The sequence below is a fragment of the Emys orbicularis genome, chromosome 2 (genome assembly GCF_028017835.1).
Source record: "Emys orbicularis isolate rEmyOrb1 chromosome 2, rEmyOrb1.hap1, whole genome shotgun sequence".
Classification (NCBI taxonomy): domain Eukaryota; kingdom Metazoa; phylum Chordata; order Testudines; family Emydidae; genus Emys; species Emys orbicularis.
This window is the reverse complement of record NC_088684.1, coordinates 136,457,902-136,471,406: the sequence shown is the minus strand read 5'-3', so window position 1 is coordinate 136,471,406 and position 13,505 is coordinate 136,457,902.

The window sequence follows — 13,505 nt, the reverse complement described above, 5'->3', positions numbered from 1 at the left end:
CGCCAATGGCGGGCCGGCTTAGAGGCTAGGTTGGGCGCTGATTGGAAGGGGCCGCTCTCCTCCATTCTGATGTCAACTCCCGGCTGCAATGGCACAAGGAGCCCGCGGTGGCTCAGAGGCGCAGCTGCAAATCCCAGAGGAGGGGGCGGGGTCTGTGGTGCAGGACCTGGGAGCGGGCAGTGGGGAAGCAACAGGCAGGGGCGTGAAGGCAAGAACTGGAGGACAGGGATGGGCTAAAAGCAGGAGAGTTGCATGCAAGAGCTGAAGAACAGGAGTGGGCTACAGGCAGGAGACCTGCATGTTAGGGTGACCAGATGTCCTGATTTTATAGGCACAGTCCCGATTTTTGGGTCTTTTTCTTATATAGGCTCTATTACTCCCCACCCCCTGTCCTGATTTTTCACTCTTGCTGTCTGGTCACCCTAGCTGTAATGCATGATCAGGCTCTTCCCTGCAAGAGACCTAGATGTTTAGAGACTTCAGGGCATAAGTAAGGGCCTGAAATAGAAGCGTCTGCCCTAGGGCAGGTTGTAAACTTTTCCATTGAAATGGGTTTTGGGTGGTTGTTTTTTATGATGGAAAATTGGGTTTTCCCCTTCAAGGGATTGTTTTTCCCTCTCTGGTTCTCCACTTGTGAGGTACTCCTTTCTCTTGTCATTATATAATGCCTGCACCTGTAACTTTTACTCCATGCACCTGAAGTTAGTCTTTAAGGTGCCACCAGACTCCTTGTTTTTTTTAAGTATGTGCTTTTTCTTCCTGTAGAAAATTTTGGTAAAATATGTTGGTTTTCGATATTTTGCCAAAAAGTCTGTGAGGAGCAGGGGGAACTATTTGCCAATCAATTCTAGTCTTCAGTGCCTCAGCAGGAGGCCTGAATATATAAGACATTAATATATTTTGTGTTGTGGCGCAGGACTGAGGAGAAAAGCAGAGATACACTTAACACAAAACAAACTTCTTAGGAAGGGAAGCCTTCTGGAAGGACAACGTGTGAAAACTATAAATATTTCCTTTTAAAAAAAAGATGCTAAGGGACTGGGGGGAGAGGCAGGGAGAAGTACACTTGACATGTATGCATTTGGCTCCTGCGTAAAGCTAAAAAGAGCAGTATTCCATTGAACTTCAACAAAACTAAGTATCTGTGCCAAATTCTCTGCTATTCTAAATGGGAGCATTTCCACTGACTTCAATGGAGTCTTGCCTAATTACTTAACATAATATAAGAATGGCCATACCGGGTCAGACCAAAGGTCCATCTAGCCCAGTATCCTCTCTTTCAACAGGAGCCAATGCCAGGTTTATAGTCTTATAGTGGGTTTTATAGTCTTTCCCACTGCAGCGGGGGAACATTTATAGGGCCAAAGTTACAAGTAATCTGCTACTCTCAGGGCATTCATAGCATTCAGGAATTGAAATGCACAAGAACACTATCTTACATTATTTCACCCTCTAAAGGCCTCCCTAAGCCATGGGGCAGAATATAAATACTCATATAAATAAATACAAATGCCTGACATACAAATACGGAGCTGGATGATTTAGTGGTCTGGAATTCAGGCTGGCCGGACCCCCGCCCGAGCCACACTTTCAAATCTCTGCAGCATTAACCTAGCAGCTTATCTGAGTTCCACGCAGTTTTCTTGACAGGAAGGTTGCCCACGGTGCTGAAGGTAAGAATAATGGCTTGGCCAAAATTTTCCTGGGCAATGCGCCAGGTGACTGTCACCTTCCATCCCAGAAGTGGCTGCATGTCAGCTGCGCGTAGTGCCTTGGGATGAAAGTTTCCTTGGTTTTAATGAATGCAGCATTCTTGTGTATATTGAAACCTCTTTGGGGGCCTAATTATACAGTCCTGACAGTGGCAAAACACCCATTTGATTTCAAGGGTTGTTTTTCTGAAGAGAAGCTGCAGCGTTTGGCCCAAGCTGAAGTGATTTCTTTTCACTCCAGGTAAAATTCACCCCAATACAGAGGGCCCACCTCAGGTTGTCCAGACCATTTAAGGCCTTAGTATATGAATTAAGTGGCTCAGTTGGTTGTGCATGGCCCTTTTGTGCTTGTGTGAGCTTCATCCTCTAAGCAGAGGTTATATTGTAACCAAGAACTGCAATTAGCATATTAGTAGGGTATTGAAACCATTCATGACTTCTGTTCCACTTTGCTACAGAGTTTCCAGTCCACCTCTGTACTTTATCACACTGAAATCTACAGCATCTGTAGCATGGAATTGTATATTGAGCGTGGAATGAGTGCAAATGGCCAATGAGTGGGGCTGACTCTGTAACTCAAGAGTGGAATCTGAGTTACTATGGTGCAAAACTGGGTAAGTAAGAGGAGAAGCCGAGCCACTCATTTAAGTACCACTTCTTCCATACCATATTGTGTTTTAAAAACCCAAAAGCAAACGCGCCAATTCCAGTTTTCTCTTTTCTTCTTCCAGCCATTCCTTGTTCTCTTCTTCCACTTTTCTGCTGTATGTCTTCTCTCTTTCTCCTATTTCTTGCCCATCCATTGTCCCTCTCTTCTTTTTCAATCCTTTGAGCTCTTCCACAGCTTGATCCTGTTCCAAGTGCTAGAGAGGGCTGATAATTCCAGACCAGTAAATCAACCTGGACTGGATTATTATTTATAGAGTATTACACTAGTGCCTAGGGCAGCCAACTAAGATCAGGGCCCCATTAGGCTAGGTGCTATACATACACCTACGTAGTATGTCTCATTAGGCTAAGAGATAATCGCTGCCACACGGAGTTTACATTCTAAAAAGACAAAAGGTGGGAGGGGAAACAGACTTGCTGAAATTCAGGCAGCAAGCTAGAGGCATGTCACAGATGGAACACAGGTCTTCTGACTCCCTGCCCAGTGCCCCATCCATTAGGCCAAGCAAAGATAAACTACTCAGTTTGGAATGGTTGGATGGGTATGAACAGAGCAGACCACGCACCTCAGGAGCAACTGGGGCATTCCTAGGGAGTGGAGGATCTACAAGTGCAGTTTGAAGGGAAAGCTGATCAAGCCAGAGACTTCAGAAGAGAACAGCAGCTGTTTTTCCGCTGTTTGCAGTGTTCCTGGTTGTGGAGAGAGGAAGTACAACACGAGGAGGGAACATTACTAGAACTTGTCTTATGCTCCGCCCCACCTAGGCTTAGCAAGGAAACTTAGCATGACTTGCTGATTTGCTGAGAATCTTATGTAAACTCCTTAATGTTGAAATTACCGTGCCCATCATCAACTGGAAAATTGTAGCATTCTTCTTTCTGCATGCCTCTTCCCTTTTTCTGCAGTGCTTTTTACTGTGGTGTAAGTCGATTGAGCTCTGTGGAGTTACTCTTGATTTACAGCAGTGTCAATGAAAGTTGAATCAGGCAGTGTGTGTTCTCTCTCTCTCACACACACACACACACTCTCTCTCTCTCTCAACAATCCTGTTTTCCTATGCATATTTCAATTACATATACTCCCTTTGCAACACCACAAAATCAATCCAAACCCACTGAGACTATGTGCTGACAACCCTTGGCTACACACTTGAAAGCTGGAGGCAGAATGCTTGGCAAAAGGTTCTCAGTTGTGAAAGGTGTTCCTTTTGACTTTTTTTTTTTTTTTTTTTTTTAATCCAGCATTGGTCTGACACCTCTGGAGAGGACTTACTTAGGGTAGTCTGGGAGCGGTACAGGAGTGGGGGACTTTCTCTGACCTCTTTTGTGGGGTCACACATAATTCAGTGTCTTGCTGTATGTCATGCAGCTAGATGTGTACTTATATCAAAACAATTTCAATACATGGAAGCCATTGTCACCCTCCTATAAAGGTCTTTACTGTGTTCTTCAGCCACAGAGAGTGAAGAACCAAAGGATCCCTGTAAAACATGCTTATGGAGATCTAAATCACAGAGAAGGAGAAGGAACAGCTTTCAGTTTTGCCACTGGAATTAGAATAAATAAAGGTGGCCAATGTTCTCCAAAATGGCTGCTGATTTTGGGAGCCCAGTTTGACCCACCCTGGACCTGATTTTCACAGGTGCTGAGCACCCACTGCTCCACTTAACTGATAGCTGCGAGTGCCCAGCGCCTCTGCAAACCAGGCCCAAGGTATCTCAAGTTAGATCCCCAAATATTTTAGGCACCCACATCCAGTGGCCATGCTTGAAAATTTAAGCCTAAACCAAGCCACGTTCAAATTACAGTTGAGTTAGTTTGAGTCTCAAAGAATGAAACGGAGAAGCATAAATTATTCTAGGCATTTTCTGTCATCACTTCACATTCAGGGAAGTTTACATAACTAACTATTTAAGAGAAGTCAGTCACTGAGTTGTGGAGATACCAGGAGAGGAGGAAGCTATGAAATACCACAGAAGGGAATGTCTTTTCTTGTGCAAAACTGGATTTGAGCCGTGTTGCTAACATCCAAACCCAGATACACACAACCCTCCGCTCCCCACTATTAACCTCTTTGCCCGAGTTAAATCACAGGTTTATGGTTAGACTTTAAGCTCTTTGAGTCAGGGTCAGGGATCATAGTTTTGTTCCTTGTTCGTACAGCGCCTAGTACTATGAGATTGTCGTCCATGACTGGGGCTTCTAGGTATTACCCGAATATATTACAACAAGATAATGTGTGCCACATAAGAGGCTCAGTAGTAGGGGAAAAATTAAGCTGATTTTCAGGGTCTGGAGTAGCATTCCTGGGCCAAACCCTGCAGTCCTTGGACAGGATGAAGTCCTTAAAAGAGTCTGCAGACCAAGTGACTAGGAAGTGGGCTGAGGATTTAGGTGCTTAGCTGTTATTGCAGGGTATGAGTAAAATGTATTGGCAACATGCTTTTACTTCCCTCCCCGTGCGCGTGTCTATGAGGCATGGACTTACTGGCTATGCCCCTAGCTCACTGCCACTATGCCCATTCTGTGCCAGTATATAGCTTGGCACCATGAGGCAAAAAGTATTGCTGGTGCAGCACCTCCATAAACCAATTTGTTCTGCTGCATTATGGGGCTTTCAGGGCCTCCATAATTTCACCCTGGGTGCTCCAGAAACACAGACCACTTTGCTCCAGGTTGAATTTATTTGCTAAAAGGATCTAAATGTGTGACGTCTCAGCTATCCAAACACCAGAGGCCAGATTCTCTGTCCTGCTCCATCTCCTTTGCACCGCTGTGACAGCACAGAGGAGATAGAATCTAATCCTATTTCCCCTGCTGGAGATTCCTCTGACATGGAGTAGGCCACAACACGCACAGAGCTACCATCCTTGCGGCCTTTGTCACAGGGAGTGGAGGGGCATCAGATACAGGGCGGGGTCATGGTCAGAGTAGACAATCCCTTGGGGACCATTACCAGTTGGCACATGTTAGAGCAACCCCCAGGTTGCTCTAACCTGTTCCAGGGCTGGGGTCAGGCAGAGAGTCTGACTGGCTTTCTGATAGGTCCCCTTTGTGCCTCCCCTATTCTTCTACACTGGCAGAAACTGCCCCCATGTTTAGAATAGCTAGATCCTATTAAACCACATGTGCAGATCTCAGTAGCTTCAACCTAGACCTTCCAGCCATCAAGGTTATTATGTGTCAAATCTTTCAGATGAAAGCTTGAAGAACAAAGGTGCTCTCTCTCGATATTATGAATCCCCTAACACTTCTATGTCACTGAGAAATGGCTATAACTTAAAAAAAATCTTTAAACAAAACTAAAATAACTTGGCAATTGTTTTATCTTTCTATCAGTTTTTTGCTGCATTACAATCCACCATGGAACATGAGATTGTAATAGATTATTTTTCTCCTATGAGGCTGAACAAAATAGGTGCTGTGTACAGACAATTTTACTTAGTTTCTAAGGCTCAAATAACATTTAAGACCCTGATCCTACAAGTAACTCTGTGTGTGCTTATTTTTCATCCCGTAAGTAGTCCCAAATGAAGTCAATAGAACCTCTTATTTTCACAAAGTTAAACACAGGCATAAGATCCTTTTCTTAAGGTAAAATTAGTCAATGAACAAAACTTGTTGAATTAAAACTCCTTTAAGGAGAACACTTTCATTTATTGCTACCATTAGTTTATCTCAATTTCTACTCTATAAATGACAGAGTCAATCATAACTAATCTCTTTCCAATTTATTTGGCCTGGCATGACAAGGTGGAGAAATTACAGTGTGTCATTTACCTTAAATGAGCCTTTTCTCTCTCAGTCTTACACCTTGCTCCTGGAAGAGTAGCTGCATGAACCGATTCAAAATGTATTGTGTTTTCTGTGCAAAAGCTGGTTATAATTTAACCTCAAGCAGTAGACGCAGCAGGAGTCTGTTCTGCTGTTGATCAGCCCTGCTATCTCTTTTGCTGCACAAGCACAATGGGGCCTGCTTTGTCAGGAATGTGTATTGGTGCCAGTATACAAGATGGTGTCCATCCAGACAAAGATACAAAGGATGATGATAAATGGACAGAAGACTTTGTCTAGCAACCTTAGATAGGATTTTAGTGGTCTAAACATCAGGTCTGAAATACCTATGCTCCCTGGAACCATATGCTCATATCCCAGCACAGTTGCCATAGCCCTTCATCTGTCTGAAGTAATGGGGTCAGACTCTCAGTTGATACAAAGCAACCTAGCTCCATTGACTTCAATGGAGCTAGAGCAAATTATACCTGCTGAAAATCTGTCTCCTGCTGTTTACTGTATGAGGTAAGGGTGTCTCCTGGATGACACCTTAAAAACCCATATTCTGTGCAGCTACTAGCTGATATCAGGATATTTTTAATAGGGCTTTCCCTGATGTTCTTTGCCAAAATTTCTCCATTAATGTAGCATGCACTGACTGCTGCCCTCCACCCCGCGGGTTGAAGTGATTCCAAACTATCAGACCTTATCTAAGGGTGAGAAAATGAGTTCTGTTCCTGTGGTCCTATTGCTTGTGCCCTTGTGAAGCGTGGCTCTATTCTGAAACTGCCCAAATACACATGGGATCAAATCATTATTAGTATTTATTTGTAGTGTGGCAGTGTCTAGGAGCCCCAGTCAGGGACCAGGACCTCACTGTGCTAGATGCTGACAAACACAGAAATAGAAGTGTTAATTACCCCTTCTCATAACACAAGAACTAGGGGTCTGTGAATGAAATTAATAGGCAGCTGGTTTAAAACAAAAGGAAGTATTTCTTCACACAACACACAGTCAACCTGTGGAACTCCTTGCCAGAGGATGTTGTGAAGGCCAAGACTATAATAGGGTTAAAAAAAGAACTAGTTAAATTCCTGTAGGACAGGTCCATCAATGGCTATTAGCCAGGATGGGCACAGATGGTGTCCCTAGCCTCTGTTTGCCAGAAGCTGGGAATGGGCTACAGGGGATGGATCACTTGGTGATTACCTGTTCTATTCATTCCCTCTGGGGTACCTGGCATTGGCCACTGTCAGAAGACAGGATACTGGGCTAGATGGACCTTTGGTCTGACCCTGTATGGCTGTTCTTATGTTCACTTACATCTTTGCAATCCCACTGAAGAATCTGTCCATACTGTGGTTTAGTCAGACCAGACATGTCCTATTCTTAGTAGGAAGACATTTAATCCATTGTCTTTCAGTGGATTCCACATTATCTGTGTTGCCTGATTAAAAATTATTAACAACATAAGAATGAATTAGCATAATGACTTGCAGGTATATATAATCCCCAGGGGGAATTAGACTATATTTACAAAACATCTTGAAATAACATAGAATCTCATGCAATTTCAGCAAGCAAATTGCTCCTTTTCTTATGAGTGTGAAATATGTTTAAGAACTTCTTCTTCCAGGTACCTTCGCTTCCCTTGGTTTAATAAGTTATTTAGTTGCTCATATAGAGCCAATAACTTTGACGTGGTGATGCAAGTCATGCAATCAAAACGGGGGAGGAAAATAGCTCTGGCAGTATGTCATAAAGAGCATGATTCAGCATTGCCCTGCATCTAATGCAGTCATGCAGTCATTTATACCTGTGCAAAGTGGGTATGAAACATTACCAAATCGGAACAGTAGTGATTTGCACGAGGATTGCACTGGTGCAAATGACTAAACAACATGCAAGACAGTGATCAATCAGACCCGTGGGCCTGCAGTGTCACTTATACTAAGGCTACTTTACACCACCGTGGCAGTAAAATAAGGCCTTTAGATGGGTGTAAATGTGACACACTGCCATGCTGATGTAATGTAGCCTTAGTGTAGAGAATCAGGGCAATAATATTGGCCCTTATAAATTCTATTCCACCTACTTGCATTTCATCCACCTACTTAAAATTAAATAGTCCTCTCCTGTCTTGAACGAAACCTCTGTCCAAGAAGGGTGTAATGCATCCTCCAGCATCCCAAGGCATCTGCTCAGCCCTTCTCAGCTGATTACGGAGACTAGGTTAGGCTTATCGCAAGTCATATTCTATGAAAAGGAGGTGTGTGAGATGCCAGGGACAGCTAAGGGCAGTGCATACAATAAGATAATGTGGGAGCGTCTGGCTTAGAGCAGGGCAGGAGGACACCCTTCTGAGAACCGAAAACAGTCTTGGTTATCTACAAGATCCAGCAGGATTTTTTTCTTCGTAAGCTACGTACTCTCCAGCCATTCACTAACACACTATACTGGAGGCTTTCCCCCACTTTCACAACCAAACTCTCCTCTCAGTTGCATTGTTACAACCTCATTGAAGCAGACAGTGTGGCGTAACTGAGAAGACGATTTGGACCATTATGTTTAATTGGCGTGAGACTAATTGTAAGGCAATCTAGCCTTCAGAAGAGTTACATCATCTAATGGCAAGTTACAGGACACATCCTTTGTGTGTATATGTTTTATAGAAGATAATTATATTACATGTCAATAAGTGAAAGACACCCACAGAAGCACTGAGTATCGTATTGAGGCATTCGCTTCAAACGGTGGATTCAAATGAATACACTGCGTGCAGTTTAGGTATGGTCCCGAGTCTCCAGGATTCATCTTTAATTAAAGATTACATCATGTGATGAAACCTCCAGGAGTATGTCCAACCAAAATTGGCAACCCTGCATTTAGGCTATAATACCTTTGAAATCTTAGGTAATTATATAAAGCAGTGAAGCTGAGCTTTGTGTCTGATTCTGATCCCCAAAGCCTCTTCTTGCCAGCCTTGTCCCAGGTTCAGACCATTAAGAAGCAAGGTCGGTAGACAGAATACTGGGCTGGATGGACCTTTGGTCTGACCCAGTATAGCCGTTCATACGTTCTAAGGGTTTTCACTCAAGGGCTCCTGTTGGAATTCAGTACCTCACAGGATCAGGCCCCAGCTGTGTTAGGGAACAAAATATATTGACAGCCCCCACTGAGTTACACCAGAGATGTATTCAGCCTCTTTTTACCAGGTCTGGGTGAAAGGTGACTGGTGACATTTCCAAGCAGTCACGTGAGCCTTTTCTTCAGTTTCACCTAATAAAGGTTCATACCCTCTTTGTTTGAACTGCAGGTCTGGACCAAACCCCAAATGTGAAGCTCATCAGAAGCCATTAAGCATCACCTGGTTTAAATTGCACAAAGATTGCAAGTTCGGGTTGGTTCCTACATTAAATCCTCCCTATGCTCCCTTTAAACTGGGCTCAGGCTTCCCTCTGAGATGCTTTTGACAAGGCTGTGTTAGGCTTTCAGTTAGTAATGGAACACAAAGCTAGCTGTGATTCACCCAGTTGGAAGCTGAGCTGGGAACATTCTACCTGCCTCTGCTAATGACTAATTATTATCTGCCCAATAGGTCTCCTCTTCCAATGAGGTCAATTGGGCCCAGATCTTCAAAGACACTTAGGTGCCTAGCTCCCAAGGGATTTAGACACCTGAATACCTTTGAGGATCTGGGCCTAAGAGACTTCAATGGGAGCTGGACAGCTTTCCAAGAAGTGCTTCTCTCTTCATTTAGATTAAAAAACATGGGAGGCAGCTGAACATTTCCAGGGTCATATGGAGTAGTGTTCATAAGGTACAACCCCATAGCCTCTGTAGTCTCTGGTACTTCATCTATCAGGAAAGAAGGAAAGTTACCAGCCAGTTATTTATTCTCCTGGTGCAAAGAATCTCCCGCTCCCAAGTAATACAGACTCATAAGATTTGGTGCTGCCAAGTGCAACTCACTGAGATCAATGAACTTGCATTTGCTAACAGCCAAGTCTGAGGTACACTGTAGACTCTCTCCTTCTCCCCCGACACATCTAGGTTCTTGTTAAATCCTGCTCCTTCCTCTACATTACAACTCTTCTGTCTGTGCCATGACTACTATGGCTTCCTCTTCTCTGAGCCCACTGCATCTCCCCTTCCCAAAATGCTCCATCTGGCCCTTCCCACCTCAGCTCTCTTCTTTGAATCCCTTCTCTGGTGTCCTCTTTTTTTCCAATACTGAACTTAATACCTTCATCTACCTTTGATTCTAACCAAAGTCCTCCGCATGCAGCATCTGACACAGTTGGCAAGGTAAATAACAAACAGGCAATTACAGAAGAAGAAAGATTCTAGGCCAGATCTTGCGAGCCTTACTTATGCAATCACTCCTTGCTCAAGCTACCACTTTCCCTTGATTTTCATGAGTCTGCTCCCGGGAGCAAGGCATACTCATTTGGATAAATCTTGCAGGATCAGGCCTTAGGCCAGGGCCATCTGAGACAAATTTAACTATGATGGCTGATTAACTGGAGAAGAAAAATCAGCAGGGGAGAAAAGTTCACTTGTACAGTCTGTGCCCTATTTCTGTTTCATAATGTTGACAAATGCCATAAAAACAAACAAAGGCATCTTCTCTTTCTTCAGCACAGCTTAATCCACTAACTCAAATAGCAGCGTAAGACACCATTGTGCTTGTAACACTTCTCTTTCCTGCGTTCCCCAACTTAAAATTCATAACAGAAAAACAGCAATGCAAAACATTAGTTCTCTACAAAGACATAACTGCTGCAGAGAAAAATAGAGTTTTGTCAATCATGTGATTCCCAGGTCATGATCCAGATTCTGAACTCAGTTACTATAAATCTGGAGTAACTTTGTTGGCTTGATTGACCACTGCATTACTGCAGATTTATACCACAAGAATAGGTTTATAGCCTATAAAAAGTTCATCACCTAGGTAGTAGGTCTATTACAGAGTAATAGATTTACACCAGAATGCCATGTCTTTGAAATCAATGAACATAAGAACGGCCATACTGGGTCAGACCAAAGGTCCATCCAGCCCAGTATCCTGTCTACTGACAGTGACCAATACCAGGTGTCCCAGAGGAAGTGAACCTAACAGGTAATGATCAAGTGATCTCTCTCCTGCCATCCATCTCCACCCTCTGACAAACAGAGGCTAGGGACACCATTCCTTACCCTTCCTGGCTAATAGCCATTAATGGACTTAACCTCCATGAATTTATCTAGTTCTCTTTTAAACCCTGTTATAGTCCTAGCCTTCACAACCTCCTCAGGCAAGGAGTTCCACAGGTTGACTGTGCGCTGTGTGAAGAAGAACTTCCTTTTATTTGTTTTAAACCTGCTGCCCATTAATTTCATTTGGTGGCCCCTAGTTCTTATATTATGGGAACAAGTAAATAACTTTTTCTTATTCACTTTTTCCACACCACTCATGATTTTATATACCTCTATCATATCCCCCTTAGTCTCCTCTTTTCCAAGCTGAAAAGTTACACCAGCATAAAACTGAAGTAACTCAGAGGGAATCAAGCGTTCCTGACTGCTGTAGAGATACTCCACATTTATACCCATGTGTCACGGAGTGTGGGGGAGTCAGGGCCCTGCACCCTCCCTTCCTGCGATTCACCGTGACTCTCAGCCAGCCAGTAAAATGAAGGTTTATTAGACGACAGGAACACAGTCCCAAGCAGGGCTTGTAGGTACAACCAGGACCCCTCAGCCAGGTACCTCTGGGGGCAAGGAGCTTAGACCCCAGACTTGGGGTCCCTGCCTCTTCCCAACCAGCCCCAAACCGAAAAACCCCCTCCAGCCAACTCACTCTCCCCGGCTCCTCCTCTCCCTTTGTCCAGTTTCCCAGGCAAAAAAGTGTCACCTGGCCCCAACCCCCTCCTGGCTCAGGTTATAGGCTCAGGTATCGTCCCTCAAATAAAGTCATCCCCTGCTATTCCATCTCCAATGCAGACAGTCCCATTAAAACTAGATGACATTCCCAGGTCAATCCACCCCGCTCCTTACTGCGTCACACCATGTAACTAAAATCAGAATATGGCCCCACCATGAGTAGAAACCAAAGAGAGAATCTACACAATGCAGCTCCATTAAAGCTATGCAGCTAGATTCTATACTCATGTAGCCCCCAATGACTTCACATATGTAACTGAGGCTAAAAATTGACTAATGGGCATTGTTCCTGAAGTCCCACTGCACATAATCTGAATTAATTTGTCATCATTTACCACAATGGATTAATATAACACAGAGAGGTTATATAGAACTGGGTAATTATGCCCACTTTTGTATTTCTCCCTTAACCAAACCCCTTCATCACCTTGCCTTTCTGGTTTGAAGCCCACAGGAAACATTGGGGAAGATGCAGCTGTCTGAAGTGGTGCCAGTGATTCCAAGGCATATTGCCAGGACAGGGAATGCATGTAGAAGTGACTTCTCTGGAATGAATTTACATTTTGTTGGTTTCTTTGTGCCGCGGTCCTCAATTTAGTTCTGTTTACAAGTGTCAGCAGACTTAAATCCATAGAAATCAGTGGGCTGGAATGAGGAGGGAAAAGAATGATCTTGTGTTTTAGGCACTGTATTAGTATTCAGAAAATCTGGGTTCAAATCTGGGACTGCCACAGACCTGCTGTGTGCCCTTGGGCAAGTCACTTCATCTCTCTGTGACTCAGTTCCCTATCTGTAAAAAGGGGGGGGGTAATAAAACAGACTTTCTTCACAAGGGGTACGGTCATTAGTGAGTGGGAGGTGCCTGAATTATCATTACAGTAATCAGGACCATGCAAGTATCTTAATTCATAGAACACCTACAACCCAACAGGTTTGGAAGAGTCATAATGGTCCCTTCTGGGTTTACAATCTATATTAAGCAAAGAATGCCAGGCTGCAGGGGCAAGCTAGTCTGTGGAGGTTCCCATCTGGTTTTGGAACCAGAGCACAAGGGAGATTAAGAACAATGCATAAAAATGCAGGCAGAGAGGATAAAACCAATGCTCCGCCTCCACCGCTGTACACTGTCCTCCATATGCTGCCTCCTCCTCCGCAAGTTTCCCTCTAACTCCAGTCTGACTCAAGTGACTGGTAAATGGTGACTTTAGATTGATCAGAAAGGGCACCCACACACACAGCTGTGTGTTTCCAGTCCTCAGCTTGTATCTCCCGGCTACTGTTCAGGCAGCAACTAGATATTCGGGCTGGTGCTGGCAGGATAGTGGATTAGCCACAGATATGTTACAAAGAGATAGGAGCCCACCCATTCTGAACACACCTTGTCTCTCCCATCAGCCTCCTCAAGGGACAATATTAACAAGGTTG